Source organism: Mastacembelus armatus, chromosome 10 (genome assembly GCF_900324485.2).
Source record: "Mastacembelus armatus chromosome 10, fMasArm1.2, whole genome shotgun sequence".
In the NCBI taxonomy this organism is placed as follows: Eukaryota; Metazoa; Chordata; class Actinopteri; order Synbranchiformes; family Mastacembelidae; genus Mastacembelus; species Mastacembelus armatus.
Window position 1 is genome coordinate 5,879,499 of NC_046642.1, and position 17,278 is coordinate 5,896,776.

The window sequence follows — 17,278 nt, forward strand, 5'->3', positions numbered from 1 at the left end:
TGACAATCTATTCTAATCTATTAAAAACCGTGATGTTAAACATGTAAAACATCTAGATTTAACACAGGATTATTATGTTTAGTCTTTTTAATATTCACTGAATAATCTCACTGAGAATGTCTCGTCCCCCCTCAGTCCACTTGGTGGCCTACTAAGACCAGACCAACAGGACTTCAGAAGAAGAGCGTGTCATTTAGCTCAAGCACATAAAAACCTCAGGATCCCGCTCGACGTCCTTTTGCTTTTCCCCTGTTTAACGCTAGTGTTTGCTGCAGCTGAATAAAAATCATGTCGTAAAACTGACAAGAGAAGTGGAAATAACGTTGAAAGGTATAAACTATATTTCTCCAATCTTATAACGTTATGGCAAAGAGCTAATAGATAGCTAGTTAAATACTACGTTGTTTTTTTTTAGCTAACTAGCATAAGCTAGCTTGCAGTTAGCTAACCCAGCTAGCTATTATAGGTTAGAAATATAGGTTGGTAATTAACTAACTAAAGTTGGATAACTATAAGGATTGTCACGTAACGATATGGTTAAATGGCAACTGAGAGATAAAACTATTGTGAAGTTAAACGAGTAAATTGTAAGTTATATAACGTTAAATGTTTGGCTAACGCTAACGTTAACTAGCTAGTTAATGTCCTTGCAGACGGGGAAATCAGTGAACATACACAATGTACTAAAACGCTTAAGGTTGTTTCTGCCGTGTTTTAGATGTACTGATTGAGAAATGAAGGTGTTCAACGTAAAACTTAAAGCATGTTAATGCATAAATGAGGGCTGAGTCCTAGGTTATGTAAAAGTTACATTTACATTGCCATTTATATGAAGCTAACGTGAAATAAATCTTACTGTCTTTGCTTTTTGCTGAAAAACAGCAAAAGGACAACCTGGAAACAGAGGAGGAAGGAGGACGAGTTGTGGAGGTTAAACCCAAAATCTGAGGGTCATGGGCATCCCTAAAACACCAGAAAGCTACAAAGGTCTCTTCTGCAAGGTGGGTAATGGGAGTCTTCAAACTGTTATGCTATAATGAAGTGTAAGATGTGTAGTATCTGTTGCAAAAACAATCATATTGTGATTTGGTTGTTTAGAAAACAGCCCTCAAACTCATTAAAATGAGCAGGTAAAGTCGTTGGAATAATGTTGATTAAATGGATTATTGCTGAAATACTATACATTTTATGTTTAACTTTAATCAGCTTAAAATAGTTTTTAAGCTTTTAGTGGACTTGCCCCCTTCCATCTTATGGAGAAGCAACTGTCTGTAAGTCACACTGATAAGGTGTTGGGGGGTCCTCTTGGATTCTATGCTTGGAAATACCAAGATCCAGGTAGTTTTTGGTGACACACTGCATTTTATTGTTTTATTGGATGTCTTTGTTGTAGGTATTTATGGTAGCTTTTTTATATATAGCACAGTGATGTCAACTACATGGTTGCTTGAAATGTGCTGTATAAATAAAATTGAGTTAATATGTGTTCAGTCAGTGTCTGGATCTTTTCATCAACATTATTTGTCTGTGTTACCTCTGTATTAGGACTTTACATACACATTAATCTTATGTCTTATCTTGGTGGTTTTAATCATGCTGAGGTTATGATAAAGAATATAAGCATATTTATATTCATGTTTGAACATTGTCTGTTCATCTACACAGGTGTGTCTGACTGTGTTAAACAGTATTATTTCTGTGCCTGATGAGTACCTTTTTTAGTATGACATTTTATTGTTAATGTTCTTTTGTGATCCAAAATGAATGTTTATACAAAAACCTTTTAATTTTACATCTTACAGTGCACAGGTCATGTCTGCATTAAAATTAGAGAATACATTTAGAAATGCCAAACAGCTCAAACATCCTCCATTAGGAGAATATGCTGTGCTTGTTTTCTGTAATTTTTTAATATTGATTTACACTACCAGTCAAAAGTTTGGACACACCTTGTTATTCATTTTTCCTTTATTTTATTTTCAACACTATATGTTAATACTGAAATCATAGAAATTAAGACAGAACAAATATGTTATACAGTCAAAAAATGTATTCAGTAAACCAGAATGTTTTATGTTTTATATTTTTGATTCTGCAAGGTAGCCACCTTTTGCTTTGCACTCTTCTGGCATTCTCTCTGTCAGCAACATGAAGTAGTCACCTGGAATTGTGAAGATATTCCCAGAGGTGTTGAGTACTTGTTGGCTGCTTTTCCTTCACACTCTGGACCAATTTCGAATATTGCCAGATTTGAATGAATATATCTGTCTTGTTTAGGGATGAGTTTGGATAGCATTTTAGTGACTCTAAATCATTTTAGATCCATTATTGAATGTTACTTTTAAAAGGGCATACGGTTTTATTTTAGACAATATAGTCACTAGTTTCAACAGATTTGTTTACCAAGAGATGTAAGTTGACGGGTTATAATCTAGATTCTTAAATAATTGAAATAACACAGTTCATTAGTTTATTTCTAATTTAGGGATCAGTTACCAGACATGCATGACAATGGCACTAACGGATGGATGGCAGCTATATAATGGTTTGGGTACTGTTCAGGTTAGGTTGGGAATGTTGCGGTAATTAATACAAGCTATTAAGTTTTGCATAGGATCTTAATCTTACTGTTGCTGTTTGGTTTATGACTACACATCTTGCTGCCGGTTTGGGTCTGCACAGTGGACAGTTGGTTGGTTGGAAACTGTACTACCTCGATAATGAGATTCAGGAAGGGCCGTGCTGCTGCCTCAGCCCAGAGGGCTTACCCAGGCTTATCTGCAAGCTGTCCCACAGAGGGAGAGAGAGAGAATGAGAATGAGAGAAAGACCGCAAAATATTTTAGTAAAGACACTTGCCTTTCACAGTAAACACTTGTGATAAATATCGAAGGCTGCTGTCAGTTTTAGAACATTCATGACATTTTTAAGTTGAGTAACTGTTGGTCAAAATGGTCTAATCATTCAGCTACACATTGTACCATCTGGCAATGAAAATGCAGCATCCATTTGAAGGTAAATGAATACAGCATTCTATTTTAAAAAGGGCAGTAAGAAGATGAGGAGTGGGTGCTGTTTTATTTTTTCATGTCATTGAAAAGTGTTGCATCATGTCTGTGTGTAGGGGAGAAAATGCGAAGACTTTTCTGAGAGACTCTGCAGGTCATGTTGCTCTGTGAGGCAGAGACAGTTGAGGAACATGCACATAGTCATTCCCTTGTAATAGTACAGGGTTGTCTGTGATGGCCATGCCAACAAGACCCTTGCCATGCCTGATTGACAGGTTGTGAAATGCTTTACACTTTTTGAGGAATGGGAAACAATGCAGCACATAATAGATTCAATTGAGAATACCGAATGTGAGATGGCTTTATTTTTATTTATTTTTGGGTTTTTTTGTTTCTGGTTTTAAAAAACATAATGACATTGCGGACTTAACCCTCCTTGTTGGGTGTATGTGAATGATTGAGTGCAAATAACCCTGCCAGAGGGTCACAGCTTTCATGACAAGGTGTTGAGGAGATGCAACCTTGCCTTAACCATATCAAGGTCAACAATTTCTTACCAAGTGTGAAAGGAACCAATATGTAATCAGCATACTCCTATGTGTCCTTTTACAATTATATATGATTGCCAGGTTGTCATGATTTGGGGGTTCTTAATTGATAAACATGTGAAGGATAAAACATAGCAGTAAATAGAAAAAACAACCTTACTTGGACCATGAAGTCCAGCATTGGCTAGATAATTGCCCAGCCTTAGTAATAGTTATTCACAGTAGGTGTGAGAAAACAGCATGTATTGTCATACAGTACAAAATGAGTATGCCATAAATGGTCTCTCACTAAATACATGTGGGGAAGGTGAGATATTGTGTGTGTGGGAAGCATTTCCAGAAATATTTCAGAATTTTATTTTGTTTCTAATTGTTTTTCACATTGTTTTTTATTTTCGCTATACCTCTAGACTATTAATCACTGTGTTATGTACATGTGATAACAGAATTTCTGGCAACTTGTTTAGGTGGCTAATTATATAATTATACGGTTGCTACTGCACATGTATTGTGCTTGTTTCTTTGCAGTGTGCTAATCTCTTGCTTGCTATTTTCATCTTTCTGCTCTTTTGCTCTTGACAGTTAGCCAGACTGACAACTATTTAACTGAGTTTACTAAACAAAAAAGTTATGCTAGCGACAAGCAAACCATCATCAGTGCTAGTGATATTTAACTAGCCTGAAGAAAGATTAGCATGTCTCCTGGCTTGGTTTTTTTTTTCATGCTGCTGCTCCATTTCTTCAGATGTATTTAATTTTATGTATTTATCAAAAATTTAGTTTTGTAAGAAGTATGGGCAGTGAATCTGTCTGACATGGCTAGAAATGGCACAGCAGTAATTGTCAAAGCCAGAGCTCCAAAAGTGCAGATGTCTGTGTGTATGAGAGGGAAGCAGAGGAGGAGAGAGAAAACGAAAGGGTGGGGAGGTGCAGTGAGAAGCAGGGTGGGAGTATGTATGAGGGAGGGTGAAGGCGAGAGACTGAAAGAGAGGGAGAGAGATAGCGGGAGAACAAGCGGCTCGCCTCGTTCCACAGCTTTCTCAGGATCCATTCTGTGAGACCCTATTTGGGAGAGGAGAGCGCTCTGTAGCAGGCAAATTGGAGAAAGAAAGGGAAAAAATTTGTTGAGGAGGGAGGATATCGAGGAAAATAACAATCAGGACACAGTGGAATCGGCTGTCAGCCCTTATAGCTTTGGCAGAGGTGCCTGAAAGTTTCCATCGAGGGGGGACATCCTCCCCTTGTTGGGGATGAACAGCGGATGCTGAATTTCATTCCTGAAGGCAGGAGGGAGAGCTGTGAAGACTGGCTGGATTCAATTGAAGTGGAACTGGTAGTGCGCACCAGAAGAGATCATACAGTGCCTCTTTTCTCACTTTTTTTCACACATACATTTTCCACTAGAATACATTACATTATTTCACTGTGCCAAAGTGGAATATTAGGGGGAAGAAACCCACAAGAAATTTCCCCTGAACCACGGAAGTAAACAGGAATGGATTATGTACAGTATCAATGAAGGACATCCTATTTACAAAAAGTTCTAATCAAAAAAGGCTTTGAATTGGGTTCTGAAGCTGAAAGACTTGGAGGATTTTTGCCCTTTTTTGTTGCTGCAGACCAGCATTGCATTTCATACAGCTCATTTTGTGGACTATCAGGTTCTGGATGATATTTCAAGGTAAGGACACATCCACCGGCTCTTGTACATTAATAGCACCCTCCAGGTTTGTGAGAAAAGGGCAGATTACGGAGCTGAAAATCCCAGCAGGAATGATACAGATGTTAACCATGCATGGGTCTTATCCTAGACTGTATTTAGCCAGTTTTACTGGAAGTGCAAAGTTGAGATAGATGTCTTGGTAATACAATACATGTCCCTGGGCTTAGAGAGAACATGGTTGCTTTTTTCTGTCTTTTGGAAGACCACTGTCCTGTGCAGAGAAGAATGAATGTATGCGTATCTGCATAGTTGTACATGTGTGTTTGCTGAGAGGGGAGATGGCTGTCTGCAAAGCAATTCATCTCTTCACTTCCTAGCTACATAGCGGTTATCACCAGGGGAGGCTGCTAGTGGAAGGGGTATAATTGCAGTGGCTGTTTGTCCTCATCTTTGCAACGACTAGTATCTCTGAGCACAGGGAATTACTTTTGTACAGTGGCCACATTTTATTTATAATGGTGAGTGCCTCTTTGCATTTTAAAGGCTCCTCTGTCCCTTTTATCTGTGCTCACAGAGAACTGATTGTGACCATTATTACCCTATATCAGACCCTCTACATTATACCATCACATTCATTTTCGCTGTATATGTAAGTTTGTTCGTGCATTTCCATTAATCTTTCCCATGTGTCTTTCTCAGTTTTTCTCAAGTGTCTTCTCTCCAGACAGAAAAGTGATGATATGATGATATGACATTTGCCAATTTCCTGTTCAGATGGACATTACAGTTGTTTTAGGAGATAGTATACAGAAAAAAAGATTAAGGTATGCTGATGTGTTCTTTTTTTGGGAAGAGTGAATCTACTGCCCTCTTGATCAATACCAGACAAGTGCAAGGCTACCTTGTTTTGTAAGGCAGTGGCTGAAATATTTATGCTTGCATGAGCATCCTGTCAGTCCACTGAAATATTTAAAATAACTGAATAACAAATAGCCTGTCAAAGCTGCCAATCACCAACTTTGGTCTGGGCAGACAATAATAATGCCCCTCTCCTCATGTAACATGCACAACAGTGGCTATTAAATGCCTTTGCCTCTGGATATAAAATTTTCAAAAGAAGTGTCTTTGCTCTTGCAAAACATCCACTGGGGGGAGTGGAGTCTGATCAGAAGTTGATGACAGCTCCTGCGTATCTGGTGCTGCCTGGCTATAAGTGGCTTAAATGGCCAATTGTTCCCCGATTGCAGGAAGATGCTGTGCACAAATGTTCTATTGAAATCACATTTAGCATTCAGGAGGTGTAGGGTGTGTTTGCTTCCTCTTGAAAGAGATTTTGTCCTCATCTGCTCAGCCTGTTCTATTCATTTAACCTAATGAGCTACATCTATAGTATGTATATGTCAAATATGTGTACTATTGTGTACATACGTTTGTAAGAGTGAAAGGGAGTTCAAGAGTGTATGTGGTATCTGTGTGGGTGTGTATATGTCCAGAGCTCTGAGCTTCATCCCTTTTGATGTTTTATTGAGTGTTAACCATGGTAGGACTGACGCATCGCCTCTTATGTCGAGAAACATGGTAAAAGGCAAAGCACTTTGCTGTTCCTTGTATTTCCTTTAACTTTGAATTAGAAATGCCATGTCTGCCTCTTTCAGTCCATTGGATTTGGTAAATGATTTGGTTTAGGCAGTATATATTTCTGTTATTGTGAGGCTGTGTCCTTCTATTTGTGTTTGTGTCTATATGCACGTAAGGTGCAAGTGTGGGGTGCATGTACAGTGTGTGCGTGCTCCGGTGAGAGTGCCTGGCTGTGTCATTAATCCCTTTCTTTCTGTGTGAATTGCAATATACTGTGTCGTCTTATTTTCTCCCATTTCTAACTTTAGCAAAGCATTCAAAGACAGTGACCTCCATTTTCACTGATATTATGCATCCACTGAATCAGGATGGATGGAATGGGGGAAGGAGCCCTCTTACACCTTCTGATTATTCAGTGTCGTTGACAGGCTGTTCACATGGTCCGGACGTCAGAGGAAACGGCTTATGACAAAAATGCTGGGTTGTCACCAGTAGGCAGCTGAATTCTGACGCAGCTTCGAAGTATAATAAATAAATTTGCAATTATCTGTGCCTTTTGACTTGGTATCACCAAAATATTTGTCAGTTATGGAAGTTTAAAATCAGACTTAATATTTTAATATATATATATATATATATATATTTTATTACAAGTAGGCGGCCTTAGTGTGGTGTTAATTTATATGAATATTCCATTAACATTGTTGATGATATAGCTTTTCTAAAGATGTATCATAACGCAGCTAGCTTTGAGGGATTGTACTATTACAAAATCACAGCAAAGAAAAATATAGAGTGTAAATGAGGTACTGTATCTGTTGTGCAATATCCATTGCATTGTGTGTTGTAAGGTGTAAGCTAAATAAAGATATTGGTTATGAAAGTGAGGCGTTAAGGTATCTTTATTAAAAGAAACTGGATAAAACAAAGGACTTAAAACATTTCAGAAAGAACATGTTCATGGGGTCCCAACTTCTATCTATTTAAAGTAAAAACCTTTAAGTTTGTGTTTTTCAAATTTTGTCAATGCTTATTTTAGATTAGATTTTTATAAAATCTTCTGGTTATATGCTTAAAAATGTGATGTACTGCATCTGCATGCAAAATGGCAGACATTATACATGTTTCATGCTTAATATGACATAAAAACAGTGAAAATGAAGTGATATATTTCCAGAAAATCTCATAAAGGTCCTGGTGTATTTGAAAGTGTTCTTGGTGGCAATTGGCTTGCTTGAAGTTCATGAAGACTCCCATCTGAGAAGTGTCCCTGAGTTTAGGTCTGCTAATGGGAAGTGTCAGATATTTAATCTCTGTGGAGTCATTAACACACTGAGGACCGTTTAGGTCAGGTGGGGTTGTTATACCACCCAGGCTTCATGTAAGGACATAACAGAGGTTAAATGGCTGGTACTGGTATGATTTGTTTATCTTTGATCCTTTCTTGGATGAAAGATAAACACCATCAAGAACTTTAAGCAAGTCTAGTTGCCAGCTATGGTGTTAGAGGACAGATGTATTGAGAGCTCTGTCAAAGGCTGTACACGGAAGCAGAACAGCATATTTTTAGACTGTACATTAAGGACACGGAAGAAAAATCAATGATCATAGACTGAAACACAGGGTTTCAAATTTTAGTCATTTTTCCTCTGTGACCTTTGGATATGGTGGGGAATATGTGCTTTGTAAATATTAGATCCAAACTTGAGCAATGTTAGGATCCCTTAGAACTAAAGAAATCTGGCTTTTGACTAGTTTTACATTTTATTAGGTATCTAGTACAGTCTTGAATTACTTTCCCTTTGTGTTCTGTGTTTGGCTTTAATTATTAATGAAATTGTTTTTTTCAGTTATATTACAAAGCTTTTATTATGTAGCTTCACTACCTACTTTCACATTTCAGGCTGTCACATGAAGAAACACATGAAGATGCTCATGTCACCCATCATGAGCCACACATCTGTAGCATACACATGCATTAGCTGAAGACCTTCGTTTCTATAGAGGGCTGGTCAGCTGGAGACCAAGCTGTGAATGGATGCAGATGATCTGTGGTCAGCCCGTTTGAATCCCTGATGAAGCAAAACACAATATGTTCAAACAGCTGGGTCATTTGTGGAATATGCTTACTCATCATGGTGGACTGCCACTAAAAGGAGGGGGAAATAATTCAGTTTTAATAGCATATATTTCATATAATGAATAGATTTATTTATTAGTTTACAAAAAAAGGGCAGCAGTTTCCTAAAATACATTTTGGAGACAATCCTGGACAACTACATAAACTTATAATATGACATGAACAAAAACATTGGCCAAGTGTATTAAGAAGAGTAGTTCACTACAGTGCTAGTAGAAATGTTTTTATTTATTTGAGTTTACATTTCAGGGTGCTAGCTAATTACCTTTCACAGCTGCTGGATTCTCATGAGATTTGTGTCCACGGCTCCTAAGCGATTTATTATTTAATCTTTGGTGCACAGTTACTACATCATGTGACTTGCTGCTCTTATTGGTTGGAATTACTTTGTGTTAGCCGGTGACTGATAGATGACTCACCTTCTATGTAACAAACCGTCTGGCGTGTCAGGTTAGCTAGCTAATGTTGTCAGTAAAAATTCAACTGAATTAACATGAATTATAGCTACAGTCTTCTTAATCTACAGATTAGATGGTTGGCAAAAAAGATAAGGAGCTGTAACATGAAATAATTTTGTAATTTTATGCTGTCTGCATGAGGACTGATCTACCAATAGTATCCATTGAGAGTGACCTTGCTTTTTGTGTTACTTATAAAAGGTGACCTTTTCTGGGCAATCTGCCTATGGCAGTAAGTGCAGTACCACCTTTGGAGAATTCCCTTTCCATGTGTGATGACAGAGAGCATTAGTAAGAGTCAGGGGTGACAAAGCTGGCTAAGAATAGGGGGCACATGATATTGTATGACCTGGCAGTTGAGATAAAACGACGAGAGAAAGTCTTAATGGGTGGTTCTTCATTTAAAAAAGAAAAAGATCATATGTCCTCAGACAGTGTCTGCAACTTGAATGCAGAGACCTTATAACACTGATCAGAACTTAAGGCTTACCTTAATACATCTCTTTACACAAGTGTTTCCCTAAACCTAACAAGTGCATATAGTGCAGAGTTGAAGGACACAACCTGGCATGTTTTTCCCTTAATAACTTTAGATGCCTGTACAAGGTTACCTCCTATACCCAATCATAGGTTATAGCTTAAGTTAAAGCTTTAATTTGTTGGTTTAACCCTTTAAACAAAAACATTTTTTCTGTATTAAGACAGAAAAATCAGATATTTATTGGAAAAGTGTTTTTCTCTTGTATTTAAATTTTATATCCGGGAACGTTCAGAAGGTTGTCATAGAATTACCTGTCACCAAATGTCACTTGGAAAAAAAGGTATTTGAAATCATGGAGTTTTAACTTAGAAACTTGTTTGTATTCCAGCACCACTAGAGAGGCTTTAACTGGAAAAAGGAGTAAAGATGGCAGTGTAGTAAAAGAGCTATATACCATAATTTCCATGAACCTTTACTGTGTCTCTTTCCAGTATCTTCACTGATGTCCTTGTGGCATATATGTTTTTAAACTGTATAATTCAGCCATTATTCATTTCCACAGCAAGTCATTTGAACCACAAACATGCAAACACAACAGCCAACCCACTTATGTGCCATTACTGACCAGTCCTTTTTTTGTAGGTTAATTAAGACTCATTAAATATTCACACAGTAGAATAACCTGCTGAGCTGATATCCTAATAGCTGTGAAAGATTGATACTTGTTCTTTTCAGCAAGGCCAGTGTTAGACATTCATTTTGTGCTTTGCCTTAATCAGCCACTTTAGGATGTTCTTACTGCATCATCCCTAGTTTTCAGTATATGGAGTGTCAACTTCCATGCTCTTGATAACACAAATGAAGTCTCCCTTCTATTGAGGTAAGGGCCTTATTACATATTAATCTCTTTTGTTGTGTGCATTGTTTTGTTTTGACCGATCAGCCCATTAAATAACACTGGTTTACAAGGAGAAAGCCTCGAAAATGAAAGTAGTGAAATTTTACCAGAATTGGGTCACTAATGAAGGAAAATTAAGTCCTGAGTCTTAATTGGCTCTAGTTTCCAAGATACAGCTTCAGGTCAGAATTGCATCAAAATTTTGGGTGGGGGGGGGGGTTGCAATTATACTCCTTAATTTTTCTGCAAAATGTGATATTGCAATGAGAATGGTGCCACACCAATCATTATAAATGTATTTTTTTATCAATACATATTTGTAGGCAAATATACATGTGTATAGATAATTATAAATCTTTAATGTGATCTTAAACTTTAGCCAATCCGCACCTTTGTCACCTCTTTTCTAATTCTTCAAAATATGTAAGAATTGGCACATTTTATCTCGGAGGTTGATAATGTCCCAAACTTTGTAGACCGGTGTAATGGGCTTTAGCAGAGCAAGGGTTGAATATAAGGTCAGAAAACGGATTTATTCAGCATGTGTACTTATTTGTAAAGCTTAGTTAAACCAAGATTCACTTTAAAGCATAAATATGTGCGTGGATGTGATAAGACCAGACTTCACTCATTTTTTGCTTTTAGCAAAGCGATATTTCAAATAGTATTAGACAGAGAGCAGTTTAAAATGTACATCTCTTTGAGTTGTGAGCCGCTCGGTGCCCAGAAAGGTTATTACCTACACTACATTGTCCTCATCACTAATGCTTCACACATAGATCTGGATATTTCAGTGTGTAGTCTTGTCATAGCAATAATAGTGAAAATGTCAGTACATGGATACTTTCTCTGCCTCTGAGGGGACTGTGGACTCTCCAACAGCACATATGTCTGTTACAGTGGACAAACTCCCATAACCTTGCTTGTGCCAGGATACGAGCAGCTCTCAGCTGGACACTGAGGCTGCTCTTGTTAGTGCAGGTCACTGATCCTGGCCTCCTTTGGGCTTATAGCTGGTATAACCCAAAGAATACAGTAGCACAGATGTTTGTTGTTTATGCTTTAAGGAGTCTGTAGGGAAGAATAAGAATGCCTGCCAACCTTAAAACCCCACAAATAGAAGAAGACACGTTGTTCTGGGAGAATGAAATGGCTTGTCCCTCCAGTGTTGTACAGTAGGTTTGCCAAATGTTATGCTGGGTCTTGTGGAAGAACAGTCTTCTGGTGGGGAGAGGTTCTTCGACATAAAATGACATGAAATTAATTTCTGTACAAATACAAAAGAACTCATACCTGTACTATTCAATTAAAATGGTAACGTTTTCTGCTGTTCAGTAAGTGAAACAACCCAATTTTAAAACAGCATAGCTGTCCCAAAATCCTATATACTGTAGTCACCTCCTGCTGTATTTCGTTGCATAAACTGTCAAATAAATTAAGAGGAGGGGCCATGATTCAGTGTAGCTCTTTTAATTTATTGCATGCTTATTTCTTATCTTCATATAATCTGAGATAGCTGTCAGTTGGGCGAGCGACTCATTAGAACCTTTGTCACGCCGTTGCTTCTGGGCTTGGGGACCATACTCATAGATAACAACTCCTTCTCTCCCAGCTTCTCTTCCCCTCTGTGTTTCACTCCAATACGCTCCCTTCCTCTGCTCAGTGTGTAACCAGAGGTTTGGCTCTCCTGTGGAAGACAGTCATATCATTTTGAATGTTTTGGGTTCTTTTAAGGAGGCGATGGAAGTTCTGACAGCCACACAAAATCCTCTGTCTCCTGTAGTCTCACCCTTGTTTACCTTTTGGCTATAGAGGGCTATTGTCTGATGATTCAGTTGCTTGTCTGGAGCAAATACAAGCTATTGCATGTTTATGAGACCATGTTCTCTGGTTTATGCATAGTTTTGGCTAGAAGAGAAGTTTCTATATGTAGTGTAGTACAAAAATTTGCCAGAATATCATTAAGTTGGTTGTAAATGATATGTTACAAATATATGCTGTCACACAATAATAGTTAGGGCTGCCACCTATAGTTTGATGAGTGAAGGCATCGGCTGAGAAGACCCTTAGTCAGCTGAATCACTACACATTTTTTTTTTTAGCTGTCACTGTACACAGGACAGTGGAGGAGCAACAGTGTGGCAGGCTGTAAGCTTTACAAACCAAGTCTAAAATGGCCAAACCACAAAATCAGCTGGAAAAAGACAGGTGATGGAAATGGAGGGCAGCGCGACAACACCCTTAGCTCCAGTGCTGACTGTCAATGAAGTCAGCTAAACAACCTCTACACTAGACGCATGTACAGCCTCCTCTACTGCTGTCCAGTGTGGCCAGGTATTTGACAGCACTGTTGGCAATCAAACAGTAAAGATGTTCTAAGGTGCAAAGATTGTACAAATAAACTGTGACTTAGACACACACTTCGCACACTTGTTTGTATGAAAATGCGATGTTTTCCTATATTTGTTAGTCTGACATCAGTGAAGCTGTATTGTGTGTCACCACAGGATCTGTGTATGTATTCACTGATAAATTTCACTCTGTAAATAATACAGTAAGAATTATTATTTTAGGCTAATTTGGGTATATCATATTTTCAGTTGTAACAGAGTTTAAAAAGCAAGAGAATTCAGTAACATCAAAATATTTTTTAGACAATAAACCATAAAATTTCAGAATCATGAAAAAGCACACATCCTATGTAACTCCACAGGCAGACAATGGTAGAACAACTAGCTCCCTCCTGTCACTCTTAGAATGTGTACAAGACATGAGAGATTAAATGCTTGTCTTCAGAAATACTCAACATAGTGCAAATTCAGCTTGCCTGCCACAACACATATAGCAGGGACTGTATTACCCGCTCCTGTTTGATGAGGCAGGAATTAAACCTCCACATTTAAACACTGACCTTTTCTTCCCAGTATACAAGAGCTACTGCTATTGTCAACATGTGTAATTCCTAGCCTTGGATGTCAGCATGCTCAGTGACCATGTCTTAGTGTAAAATCCTTCAGCACTTGGGACTTTGCTTGTGATGGAAGAATGAAAAGGAGGGAAACAGGGACCCCTCAGGGGATGCCAGGCTGGCCAGCTCTGGTTGGACTGGTCAGAGCCAGAGATATGAAGGACGTGACTGCTCCCCAAAAGTAAAGCCACTGCAAGTCAATCTTCCCCCTAGTGGCAGGTTGCAAAATAGATTATACACCACTATGTACATTATACATAGTGGTTTGGATCTGAGCAAGACAAAACATTTTAAGTACAAATCAGTCATAGGTGTTTTTTGGTATTTTTTCTGTGGATGGTTATAAAAAATTAGTGTATTTCAGTCAGTTTGCACCTAGATCCACCTTTGGTTGCTACTTTGCAGAATCTGGTTGCAAAATGTGTCACAAAAGCAAGATGGCAGCCCGTGCATTTTGCAGGAAGTTGTGACATGTAATCCATCTCTGTGGTCACAGCCTGGAGCACATCCATACAGAAACAAAGACTTCAGGGCTTCTATAGCAATGACTCTGAAAAGGTGTGCATTTTTTTCCTCTGTGCCTGTATGAGTGTGCTTTGATTAGCTTCAGGGTGATTCAGGAATTATTAGAGCCTGTATACCACACAAAGAAATAGGTGTGTATACATCACACAAAACAATGAAATGAAAATTAGAATAGTGTAAATGCTATTCTAGATACTACGCTTTGATGCTAACATTTTAAGAAGCATTTTTCCTTCTGCAAACACTTAGTAACTGGAGTGTTGTACATGGCTCCATTATCACCTCTTAATAAAGGAAAAGTCATTATTTTCATTCAGCAAATTAGCAACTTAATGAACTGAGACACTAAAAACCCTACAACAGAATCATCATGTTTATTATTTTAGGATTTTGCAATTAATGTGGACACATGGTGAAGGCACGAGATAAACTCATGAGAGAAAGGTTGATAAAACCTTCTGTGCTCGTAGAAATGATTGCATGGCATACTGTGTACAGTGAAGTAGAGGAGCACATTATCTTGACAATTACTTTTTTATTGGGAGATGAGAGCCTTCTAGCACACAGTTTTGTGGCTACTGCAGTTGGTCTTTAGGGCTGCCCATACACTCAGCAGCCCTGGTTTCCTCTCTTCCGGTGCAACACCCATTCAATTCTGTTTGTGACTCACTACTTTCAACTGTCGGGAGAAAAAGAGTGCATAAATAATGTATTCGTTGGGCGTATCCACCCCCAAATCAATGGCAATACAAAGACCATCTACAAAGATGGTTGGCTCAAGGCCATATTTGATCACTTCCCCTGCACACAACCACTGCTCCCTTTTTTGTTGGCCCACTGAGACACAATTATTTCCAAGTGATGGTAACCTATTGTTGAAAGAACAAGAAGTGAATATTCAAAGTTGGCGGGGGGAGAAAAATCTTTGAGACATGAAAACAGCAATAGATGTAATAGTGAACTGTTAACCAGAGGAGGAGAAAGAGAGAGATAAGAAAATGTAATGCAGCATCCTCTTTCTCACAGGAATACTGGGAAAGTTGTATGAATGACACTAGGAACTCAAGTGCAGTGTTTTTTTTTCTAACCTTATTTAGTCAGGCTAATTTTTATTGAGACCAACAAGAAAACATGCTTCATTAATACATTTGCACACGTTCATTCCTCGAAGATGCTGCCACAGTCTGACCTGCTGGCCACAGTTGGGTTTAAGCACCTTATTTATGTTGAGCTTTGTAGTCCAGGCTTTGCTAGCAACTTTTTACCCATAGAATCATAGATTTATTTTCCCTGTCATATCTCTTGCTGTGCTTGTTCCTCTCTAACCCAGATGGCTGGGCTCATAGCCCAAGATTTTCATGATGAAAAAAGAATATATTTTTCTGATTCTTTTTTTTTTTCCCTCCACACACACACACACACACACACACACACACACACACACACACACTTCCTGCAGTGCTAAGTCTTTACTCCTTCAGCAAGAGTTGATGGTACATCCGATTGGCACTGTACCACTACTCTGGCCATGACTGTCTGAAGGGCAAGGCATGCACTAAAACCAGCTTTGCATTGTATAGGCATCAAACGGTGGACAGAAGTCATGCTGCAGCATGGGCAGTGTCATGTTTTTTCAGTTCCTCAGATGTCATACCACTGGTAATGATTGAATCTGCTTAAGTAGACAACATTTTATTTGCATTTCCCCACTGACAATATCTGGGTTTCATCACAGCAATTTACATTTCAGAAAATATTTATGAGATTAAAACTGCATTTGCTAATCAGCAAACTGTTCTGGTGTGTGTCCACAATCATTGATCAGTGTTCCTTGTACTGTGGCACAGGACAAGAGCTCCCCTTGCTACAAGAGTTCTTAGTCATATTTGAATTTTTTTTTAAGCCTACACTACCTGCATCTGCTATGTTGTTATCTGTATGCATATTGTACCGGGCATGTCCTTACACTATACAGTAACAGGTTTTTAACTGAGCTGAAAAGTGCAGTGATGTTACATCTTACAGAATAAGGAAACAGTGTTTTCACCTGGGCCATGGAGACTTGAATGTTGAGCAGTTTTTTGTTTAAAATGATATAACCATAAAAAATTTACATCTACTTACCAGATTACATTTAAATATACTGTAGGTATGGCCTTGAACTTATAACTTACTGTTTCAAGTTCCATACATTGTAAATTTAAAGATGCCATGTCTTGGAAAAGTGAAGAGAGGTCACCATTTAGACTTTACACTTTCATTAGCAACAGCAACATTTATTAGCTGTGGGTCATCCTGTCCTCTTTTCTCAGGCATATTGATATGTGTATAAGGAGCAGTGGATTGATTATTATGAAAATGGAAAAAAAAAAGAAAGTGTTACTGCAATCCTGACTGTGTGTTTTAGTATATACTTTTTGGCACTTTAGTTTATCATTCAATTGAGTAATACCTCACTATCGACCAGAAACAGTCTGTACAATCATTGAAAATGTGGCACATATTGCCTCTTGATAAGCTTAAAGCTTGCTCCAGTCTTCAGGAATTTAATTAGAAAAGTCAGTGACATTGGCAAGAACAGCTCCTTTAGTTACAGCTGTGTAAGTGGTGTAAACATCTTTTCAGCATGTTGAACTGGCCATGTGTCATGTGATCCACACTCACCAACTACTGTATATGAGGGTCAGCATCTTTTTATCCTCCTAAAATGGAAAATGTGAATTGAATGTCATAAATGTGTGATGAATTGATTCCCCATTGGATCAAGCAAGTCCAGCAAACAAAAACTTTATCAATTTCGACAAACTTTCTCACACGTGACAAAAATGTAGTGTTTCCAAAGTTTCAACATGACTTTTTGTTGACACTGAGCTCAGGTAACCTTATGTGTACTACTTTGATGAAAGAGGGACACATACTTTCATTCGATTTTAAGTAGGTCACTTTCTGTGCAGCAGCAAGACATACAGTAGATTTGCCTACTAGCAAGAAGTACTGCACACCTGGGAGATA

The 17,278-nt window shown here is 38.2% G+C and overlaps 1 protein-coding gene across 2 annotated transcripts in view; it reads left to right on the forward strand.

The window, feature by feature from the left end:
* Positions 1–4,576: 4,576 nt before the first annotated feature.
* The window catches only part of lingo2 (leucine rich repeat and Ig domain containing 2), a 177,520-nt gene continuing 164,818 nt past the window's right edge, over positions 4,577–17,278 (forward strand). For both annotated transcript variants that reach the window (XM_026330463.1, XM_026330464.1), the window contains exon 1: positions 4,577–5,236. The gene's annotated coding sequence lies outside the window, so the exon portion shown is untranslated. The remainder of the gene's footprint in view (positions 5,237–17,278) is intronic.